The 10,396-nt window shown below is 39.0% G+C and overlaps 1 pseudogene; it reads left to right on the top strand.

The window, feature by feature from the left end:
• The first annotated feature begins 8,499 nt into the window (after positions 1-8,499).
• Positions 8,500-10,105, top strand: LOC100985285 (protein lin-28 homolog A-like; annotated as a pseudogene).
• The last annotated feature ends 291 nt before the right edge of the window (positions 10,106-10,396 follow it).

The following is a 10,396-nucleotide window of genomic DNA, read 5'->3' as shown; positions in this document are numbered from 1 at the left end:
CAATAAAAATTTAATGTGTTATTCTGTTTTACTAAGCAAACTTTACCAGCCACCTATGGTGTTGTCACAGAACAACACAGACGGAACACCCTTGGGAAGGTCTCTGTCAGTGTTGGTGTTGGGGTGCAATGCTGATGACATGCCAGGAGCTTGTGCACTGGAGTACCAGCTATGCTGGGAGTCTTCAGCCATCTTTCGCCAGCTAACTAGACAAAATCTGAGGGAGACGGCTGCCGGGATTCACCCTCTCTATTCCATTACCCACTGCCATTTTGAATGTCTTGCTCTCTTCATTTGAGTTTCCCTAGGAGCAAACCATGAAGCTTGAGTGCACGTTGTTTAGTTGGGACATGCACCAGCAGAGTAAGAACAGGAGATAGGACAGAGAAGAAAGTCAATACAGGAAAGTGGATGTGTTATCAAGAAAGTCAGCACTGCAGGCAACTGGAGCTGCATTGGAAACTCTAGGAGACAGTGACGTACAAGCCTTAGAGTGATCCTGACCAAGGATTGAGTAAGCGGTACATATACATCAACTTCCTGTACTCAACAGTAATGGCTGCTTCTGGGACCTGTTGTATCTTCCCTTTTATGCCAGTGGAGCAGGCTCGCTGGTCAGAGAAAAACAAACAAACAAACAAACAAAACCACAAAATATCCTCAGGCAGAGAAGACTTGTTTTCAGTAAGGAGCCTTGAAAATGCAGAGGTGGGGGCTGACGGGTATGGATGCAACTTAACGGCAAGGGCTACACTATGGACCACACTGTTTTTTCCCTAGACTGGAAAATTGCTAGTCCCGGGGACTTTCTTTTTCTCCCAAACGATGAAGCTTCTCCCCGATGCACCTTTTTGCCTAGACATTGCCAACATTTTGTTGTTGTTTCCACTGTATTTACTCTATAAACCTGTAGCCCTGCATTGAAACCTGTGTTCCGATTCCTATGCTGGGAGACTCTGAATTAATTTTTCCTCTCATTTGAAGTAACAAAGTCCACTGTTACAACTTGAAGTTTGGCCATGACCTCAAGTCTGGATCACAGGAGTTCGAGTCATGTCCAGTCTTTTAGAGTTTTGCTTCAAATACGGACCAGAGAGTATTATTTACTACTATGCCATTTGTACATGTATTTTTCTTGAGACCCTCTTAGGGAGGGATGATTACATGAAGACTGTATTTGGGTATTACTGAGTAGCTAACCCAATGTCACCTTAATTTCATCTCAAGTATTGCCAAAAAAGTGTAGACTCAAATTATTATCTTCCCTAGCAACCTGTTCCTCCCCATACATCTTGGTCAATGGTGCCAATATTCACAAAGTCACCAGAATCAAAAAGTTGAATGCATCCTAGAATCTACTATTAAAGCCTTTCTGTTAAATTGGTTTTGCATATTAAATCTCAAAATATATTTGGGATCTATCTTTTCATTTGTATTTTTTCACCACCATGTTGCTTTGGCATCTTAGTATCTTTCATGTAATTGTTGCAATAGCCATTCTAGCTTTATGGCATCTCTACCTGCCCATTCCAAATTTTCCTTCATCTCAATCCTAGTGATGTTTTTCTTATAAAACTATAAAATTCTTTATGTTGATGAAGTATTTAAAAATAACAAGTACTTATCTATTCATCTTTTACTTTAAAATGTGTACTAATGGAGCTGCATTCTCCTAATCTATCCTTGATCCCCCACTTGAAACTGTTTTCCTGAATTTTAAATTCTTGACTCCCATGTTCGTGTAAGAACTTCCACACATATCTTCATAATTTTTACTACATATGATTGTATCACAAAACAGTATATGTTTTTGTTTTGTGTGCTTGCAAGTCTTATAGAATTTATGTTGTTCTGAGTATATTCTGTAGTTTGATTTTTTTCACTTAATATCTTCCGAGATTCTTTTATCTACGTGAGTATATTTCTAGATCACGTATTTTCACAGCTTTAAAATGAAATGAAATGAAACAAAATAATTAGACAATGTTTCATTGATGGACATTTATTTCTCTTATTTTTATATTACAAATCATGTTGCAGTAATAATCTTTGTTCCTGTCTCCTTTCTGGCTGTGCATGAGACTATCTCAGGGATGCTTACATGAAGCTGCAGTCACTGGATTGAGGGATAAGAATTATTAACTTAACCAGAATTATGAAATTGCTCTCCTAAGTGGTTTTCTACATTTAAGTTCTATCAGAATAATGTGAGAGTTTCCACTGATTCACAGCTTTACCAGCATCAGCTGTTGTCTGGTAAAATGATACACAGTTTTAATTTTTATTCACACTGTTTACTAGTGATATGAAGAATCTTTTAATACGTCTTTCAATTTGAACTTCTTTAAATTCCTTGCTCATATCTTTGAGCCCATGTTTAAAAACTGGGTAATTTTAATTATATTCATCTTAAGATACATGCATAGGTAGAGATGGATATACCCACAGGCAAAATAATAGCCTTTGCATATGTTACCCTACATAGAAAAAGTGAATTTGCAGCTGTGATTAATTAAAGAACTTTGAGATAAGGATATTATCCTGAATTATCCAAGTGGGCCCAAAGTAATTACCTGAGTCCTTAAAAGCAGAAGACCTCTTCAGGTCAGAGACCATAAGGCTGATTCTCTTTAACTGTGCGACCAGTAGAAGCAGGCGTGTGTGAACTTGGCACAGATTGAAGGATCTGCCCTGTTGAGGTGGAAGGGCCTGACTGTTGTCCCCCAAGGTCCTAAAACTTGGATGGACTCAGATAGTGAGAGAGGAGGCCTGGACTGAGATGTGAGTCCTGTTGAAGACTCCCTCTCTACCCCCCACCTTGGTCCCTCTCAAATACCCACTGGAATTCCAACTTGAAGGATTGCATCCTGCTGGGACTGAACGTGCCTGCCAAGGATGTGTCTTACCTGCGTTCCTGGCTCCCTCGTTCAGAGACTACCCTTCTCAAGGGCTCTGTGTCTGCGCTGGGAAGGAAATAACTATGGGAAGGAAATCCATGTGTATAAACTGCTGTCAACAAATGGAACCCAGACCTTCCGGCTCAAAAAAATATATATATATATGTCAGAGAGATGAGATAGATGGAAGAAGAAGAGATTCGAAGCATGAGAGGAACTTAACCCATCGTTGTTGTTGGCTCTGAAGCTGGAGGTAGGAACGTGGATGACTTTCAGAAGCTGAAGACAGCCGTCAGCTAATAGCCAGCAAGGAAATGGTGATCTCAATCCTACAATACAAGGAACTGAATTCTGTCAATGACCTTAATAAGCAAAGGAAGAGATCTCTGCTAGAGTTTCTAAAAAGGCATGCAGCCCTGACAGCACCTTAATTTTATTTCATTTTATTTAATTATATATATTTATGGGGTATGACATGAAGTTTTGATCTATGCATACATTGTGGAATGATTAAATCAATCTAATTAAAATATCCACCAGTTCACATACTTATCATTTTTGTGGTGAGACCATTTAAAATGTATTCTCTTAGCAATTTTCAAATCTTGAGCACATTATTATAAACTGCAGTCACTGTGCTGTACAATATATCTCCAGAACAAATTCCACCTGTCTAACCAAAACTTTGTACTCGCTCACTTACATCTCACCTTTTCCTAAATCCCCAACCTCCAGTCTCTGGTAACCACCATTTTACTCTCTACTCCTATGAGTTCAACTTTTTTAGAGTTCATATATAAGGGATCATGCAATATTTTCCTTCCTGTGCCTGGCTTATTTCACTTAGCATAATGTTCTCCAGGTACATCCACGTTATTGCAAACTACAGGATTTTCTTATTTTTAAAGGCTGGGTGAATAGTATTCCACTGTGTATGTATATGTGTATGTGTATAATATGCACACACTACATTTTCTTTATCCATTCATTACTTGATGACACTTAGGTTGACTCCATATCTTGGCTACTGTGACTAATACTGCAATAAACATGGCAGTGCAGATATCTCTTCAACATACTGAATTCATTTCCTTTGGGTATGTACCTAGGAGTGGGATTACTTGATCATATGTTAAGTGTATTTTTAATTTTTTGAGAAACATCTGTATTATTTTCCATAATTGCTGTAATAATTTACATTCCCACCAACAATGTACAAAGGTTTCCTTTTCTCCATATCCTTGCCAATATTTTTCTTTTTTTGATAAAAGCCATTCTAATAGAACACCTTGATTTTAGCCTAGCAAGGCCTGTGTCCTGTGTCTGACTACAGAACTGTAAGATACTTAATTTGCGTTCTTTGAGCGGACAAATTCATGGTAATTTGTTATGACAGAGATAGAAAACTTTTCTACATGCATAAAGAAGGTATTGTACTCCTCCTTTGTTGTATGTATACCTTGCAAACCTTTTCTCTACATCTGTAGGTTGTCATTACACTTTTTAAATCGTGTCTTTTAATGCACAAAAGTTTTTAATACAATGTGAGATTGGATTTATCTTCTCTTTTTTCCCTGTTGTTTGTGTGTTATAAAATGAATCCTCCCAATACACCAAAGTCATAAAGAGATTTTCTGCCTTCAACATTGAAACATTTCATTCAACTGCAATTTTTTTCATATGGTTTGTGGTAGGAATACTATTTGTTTTCAGTGGATGATAATTTCCCCAGTGCCTTTTATTGACCAGCATACCCTTTCTTCACTAATCTTTGTCTTTGTCATAAATCAAGTTGACCTGGTTTTGTGATTCAGTTTCTGGGTTCTCTGTTTGAATTCTTTGTCTCTTTGTCTATTCTTAAACCAGTATTACAGTCTCTTAATCATAGCACTTTTATAATAATGTTTGTTATTTTGTAGACTAAGAACCCCTACACTGTTCTTCTTCAATTATCTTGACTAGTCTGAGCCCTTTATTCTTCCTTATGAATTTTAAAATAAATTTTCAAGTTTCTTAATAACCCTGTTGGTATTTTGATTGGATTGCATTGAATTTATGGATTAATTTTGAGAGAACTGACATTTTTATAATATTGAGTTTGAGTGTTCCCATCCATGAACTTGGTTTATCTCTCAATTACTGATGTTCTCTTTTATGATTTTGAATACTGCATTATACTTTTATATATTTACGAACATTTTGTATGATACCTTTAAAAAAGTGTTTTCTAAGTATTAATTCCTGATATCTAGAGATACATTTTTAAATAAAGGTTTTGTACTTAGCAATATTCCTTAAACTCTTTATTAACTCTATTGGTTTTGTTTCTTATGTTGACAATTATAATAGTCATAACATTTTTAAATAATGAGTATCTTGTTTATTTACAATACTTATATTTTAAAATTCCCTTTTCTCATCTTAATGAACTCCTTTTAGAAACTCTTATACAATACTAAAAGTAACACTCACAGTGAGTGTCTTAATTTTGTTGCAGATTTCAAAGAAAATATTCCTATCATTTATTTTTAAGAATGCAATTTGCTCAATCAGGTTTTAACAGGTTTTTTCTATTCTTAATTTGGAACTATTTATTTTTAATGAATAGATATGGGTTTATTAAATGATTTTTCTGCCTCTGTTGAAAATTACAATTTTTTCCTTTTAATCAGTTTATACCAAATTACATTAATAGATTTTTCTAATGAAAATATTTTTGCTTTCCTAGAATAGACCCAACTTTTCCTAATGGTGTTTATATATGTGTGTATATGTGTCTATGTATTAAGAAGCTGGATTTTCTTGCTTATATTCTATTTGGATTTTTTGTACCTATGGCCATCAGTGATGCTCTAAGGAAGCTTTTTTTCGTGTACTATCATCTATAAATTTGGATATCAAGATTATGTCACCCTTAAAAATAAAATATATAAAGAGGAAAAGAATAAAAGAGGGAAAAGAAGGAAGGAAAGAAGAGAGGAGGGAAAGAAGAAAGGAGGGAGAGAGGGAAGGAGGAAGGGAGGGAAAGGAAGAGGATGTGATTTCTTGAATAGTAAAAAAATTACTGATTTTTGAATATGTGTTAGTATTTGCTTATGAAACAATCTGCTAGAACTATGAAACTAGGTTTTTTATGTTTTTGTTTTGTTTGGGGGGGAGGTGAATTTTTTAACTATTAAATTTCATTTTTTTTTTTTTTTTTTTTTTTGAGACAGAGTCTTGCTCTGTCGGCCAGGCTGGAGTGCAGTGGCGCGGTCTTGGCTCACTGCAACCTCCATCTCCTGGGTTCACGCCATTCTCCTGCCTCAGCCTCCCAAGTAGGTGGGGCTACAGGCACCCGCCATCATGCCTGGCTAATTTTTTTGTATTTTTTAGTAGAGACGGGGTTTCACCGTGTTAGCCAGGATAGTCTCGATCTCCTGACCTCATGATCTGCCCGCCTCGGCCTCCCAAAGTGCTGGGATTACAGGCACGAGCCAACGCGCCTGGCCTAACTATTAAATTTCTTTATTGAAATATTATAAAACTGTCATGTTTCTCGTTAGTTTTGATGTTATCTTTTGCCTAAAAATGTTTCACTATTTGATTTTTCATAGCACTGGCTTCGAGTTATTCACTATAATTTATTTTTCTTTTCAAATCCTACCTGGAGCTCAGTTATGTATTTCTTTTACCCCTAACATGTTTTAGTTGTAACCTTCCTGTTTCATTTTTTATCACTCTTGCCTATTTTGTCTATGTCATTAGTCTTTACCTTATACCAGGTTGTGTTTATCCTTCACATTGATTTTTCCAAAACTAAATCTGATCCATTCCTTTCAGCTTAAAACTGAAAAACACCCCCTAAATCTAAGGATTTAAAACATATATACAAGGATATAAAGGCCTGTTCCTTTATAGGCTTTCCCTAGGCTCGTCTTCCACCACTTCTCCATAAATCTCATCTGTGGCCCATTGAGGCTTCATCACTTGCAGTTTCTGAAGGTAACATGCTCTCCTCTCATGCCTCTTCGTCTTTTTTTTTTTTTCCATCAAAGGTTGTTTTATTTCCATACACAAATGAAACTTGTACACACATATATACACACATATATCTTACATTATGGATACACCATATAAATATACATAGCATATACATATTGGTCTATATATTGTATGCATATGTTCACATGTACATATGTTTGTAATTTCCACATGCATGCAAACTACCTTAAGCGCCTCCCTCAAGGGGTAGGTGAAGAGAGGATCAAAAAGGGGACTATTGGTCTCTGGCACAATGTGTTTAACAGGTTCGATTCTCATTTTTACCTTTCCTGAAAATCTAGAAGTAAAAACCTGAATTTTTTTCAGGTGAATTACTGCCCTTGTTCACGCCATCCTCCTACATGCCGTGGACAGACAAGTGTTCCTGGTGCCCAGTGCTCTTCCTTCCACCCGTAGTAGCCTTTCTTCCATCATATTCTATCATCTTTTTTCTTCCTATTATGCTCCTCCTATTAATTTATATCCTTTCATTTACATACTATCCCAGTTCATACTCTTATTATTGTGTTTAGTTCACTAAATTATAATTGTTTATCTGTTTCCTCTCTTCATGACTCAAAACTTCTAAAGGGGAAAGAGTTAACAACTTGTAATTTTAACTGGCCCACAATAACTTCTTAATTGACATTTAAAGCCACACGTGTGTCATTTATTTATTTAGAAAACATCTATTGAGTGTATTTGTATTTTAAGATACTTCAGGAAAAAAAGGAAGGAAGAAAGGAAAGAAAGAAGGAAGGAGGAAATTAAAAAGGAAGGTGGAGAAAGAAAAAGAAAAAATGAAAAAGAAAAATGAAGCACAAATAGTAGAGTATTAATAATTATTAAAGATGAAGAATAACCATATGACACTTTATTACACTATTATCCCAAGTTTGTTGAAATTAAAATAAGCATTCAATGGAGAGATTTCTAGAATAGGCTTATCTTTAGAGTTGTCACAAAGCACAATTTTTAAAGAACACTTGGCTGGGCATGGTGGCGCATGCCTGTAATCCTAGCACTTTGGGAGGCCAAGGCGGGTGGATTGCCTGAGCTCAGGAGTTCGAGACCGGCCTGGGCAAGCCTGTCTCTACTAAAATACGAAATAAATTAGCCGTGGTGTGCACCTGTAGTCCCAGCTACTCAGGAGGCTGAGGCAGGAGAATTGCTTGAACCCAGGAGGCAGAGGTTGCAGTGAGCCGAGGTCGCACCACTACACTCCAGCCTGGGCTACAGAGTGAGACTCCGTCTCAAAAAAAAAAAAAAAAAAAGAAGGAACACTTGAAAGATTTTTAATTTCTTAAATATTTCTTAGCTTTCATAAATGCTCGACTTTTCCATGGAAATAGACCCAAGTTTGCTAAATATTTGAAGGTATTTGTCATTGGATTATACATTTATATAAAATGATGAGTTCTACACATAAAATAAACTTTATATTCTATAACAGTCCTAATATTCCTCCTGTGGACTCATTCTTCCAGTTGCCAACTTTCACTTACTTCTGGCTTAAATTCCTGATTTTGGATAATTCAGTCTTTTTTGTTTTTCCAGCCTCTCTTTACTCTCCCTGGAGATGGCGCATCAGGGCAGGAGGTTTGTGAAGTTCCACAGAACCATTAAAGATGTTCACTGTCTTCAGATCATCAATGGCTGTTGCCACAGGTGACGTGTCTCTTCTGTTCCCTGAACTGGTGACTGCTGACGCATGACTGGTCCTGCCTTTCCTTCTGACTTGCTTTTCAGGTATCCACAGATAATGTCTCAGGGTCCACCCTTCTGCCTCTGCTCTAAGTCTGCACACTGTGGCTTCTTCATTACATACTCAGGCCATTGCCACACATCTGTGAGTCCCCCCCTCCCTTCTGAGGCACAGAGGGATTTCTGAAATCTCGAAATGCCTCCTTGAAGACCATGAGAAAACAGATCTTCTTCAGAAGTACCCTGTGCAAATGCTATTTTCCCAATGCATGTTTGGAGAACATGGGGCTGGGGCTTCTTTTAGTGAAGTGCCCTCCCGCTAAAGGCTGCATCTATGAAATGAATCTACTCATCTATCTCCTGATATTTTCAGGTTCTCCAATGATTATGTACACATATATAGAGATAATTTCCTTTCTCTACTTCCCGTTTTAACCATCTGTGATCTCCCCTAAGAAGGGAAGCCAGACAGGTGTTTTCAACCTCTTTATTTTCTTGGAATGATTTCTCATTCTAGAAATTATTATACTGCCCTAGAAATCTTTCTGTGTGTTCCCAGGTGGGGAAGCGGTACCTTACCCTGGGCCCTCTCTGCAGCAGGCATACCATGGAATTGTCATGCTCCGACTCCCTACCAGATCTAGCTGCTGTTATGTAAGCGGAAACTTTAAAATTTATGAATTCCTTTTTTATTTCCACCAAGTAAACCCTTTAAAGGTGAAGTATATGCATTCTTTTACACAGCCGTTGAAAACATAGGTAGTGAAGAAGGTTGAGGCCTTCGGACTTCTCTGGGGCCAGCAGCCGCCCAACCAGGGACCCAGGGCTGCGGGCTCAGCTGACGACCCTGGGCTCCGTGTCCAACCAGCAGTTAGCAGGTGGCTGCGCCAAGGTGGCAGAGGAGGCACCTAAAGAGGTGCCGGAGGACACGGCCCCGCCGGCGGACAAGCCTCAGCTGCTGCACGATGCGGGCATCTGTAAACGGTTCAACGTGCGCTTGGGGTTCGTCTTCCTGTCCATGACCGCCCTCGCCAGGGTCGCGCTCGATCCCCCAGTGGACGTCTTTGTGTACCAGAGTAAGCTGCACACGGAGGGCTTCCTGGAGCCTGAAGGAGGACGAAACAGTGGAGGAGTCACCCAAGGGTGTGGAAACTATCTGTGTCACCGGACCTGGTGGGGTGTTCTGCATTGGGAGTGAGAGGCGGCCAAAGGGGAAGAACATGCAGAAACGCACATCAAAAGGAGACGGGTACTACAACTGTGGAGGTCTAGACCATCATGCTAAGGAATGCAAGCTGCCACCCCAGCCCAAGAAGTGCCACTTCTGCCAGAGCATCAGCCATATGGTAGCCTCGTGTCTGCTGAAGGCCCAGCAGGCCCCTAGCGCACAAGGCAAGCCAACCTACTCTCCAAGGGAAGAAGAAGAAATCCACAGCCCTGCCCTGACCCCGGGGTTCCAAGAATTGAGCCACAAAGGGTGAAGCTTCCTGTTTCCCAAGAGCAGGAAGTTTCATGGAGCAGGCAAAGTGGACAAAGTGGGAAGAGGGTGCATTTGGGCCAGTTGGCACTGCCATGTATCTCAGGCTGGGGTTCACACCATCGCCCCTTCTTCCCTCTAGGTGGGGGGAAAAGGTGAGGCAAAGGAACTCCAACCATGCTCTGTCCATATGCAAGTGAGGGCTTCTGGGGGCGGTGGGGGATGGCGGCGGGAATTTCCAGCTTTTGAAAGTGGCCTAGATAGGGAAGTTGTTTTCCTTTGTTACCGGAAAGAG

Source organism: Pan paniscus, chromosome 21, assembly GCF_029289425.2.
Source record: "Pan paniscus chromosome 21, NHGRI_mPanPan1-v2.0_pri, whole genome shotgun sequence".
In the NCBI taxonomy this organism is placed as follows: Eukaryota; Metazoa; Chordata; class Mammalia; order Primates; family Hominidae; genus Pan; species Pan paniscus.
Note: the sequence above shows the minus strand (reverse complement) of the source record. Positions and strands in the feature narration are given on the sequence as shown.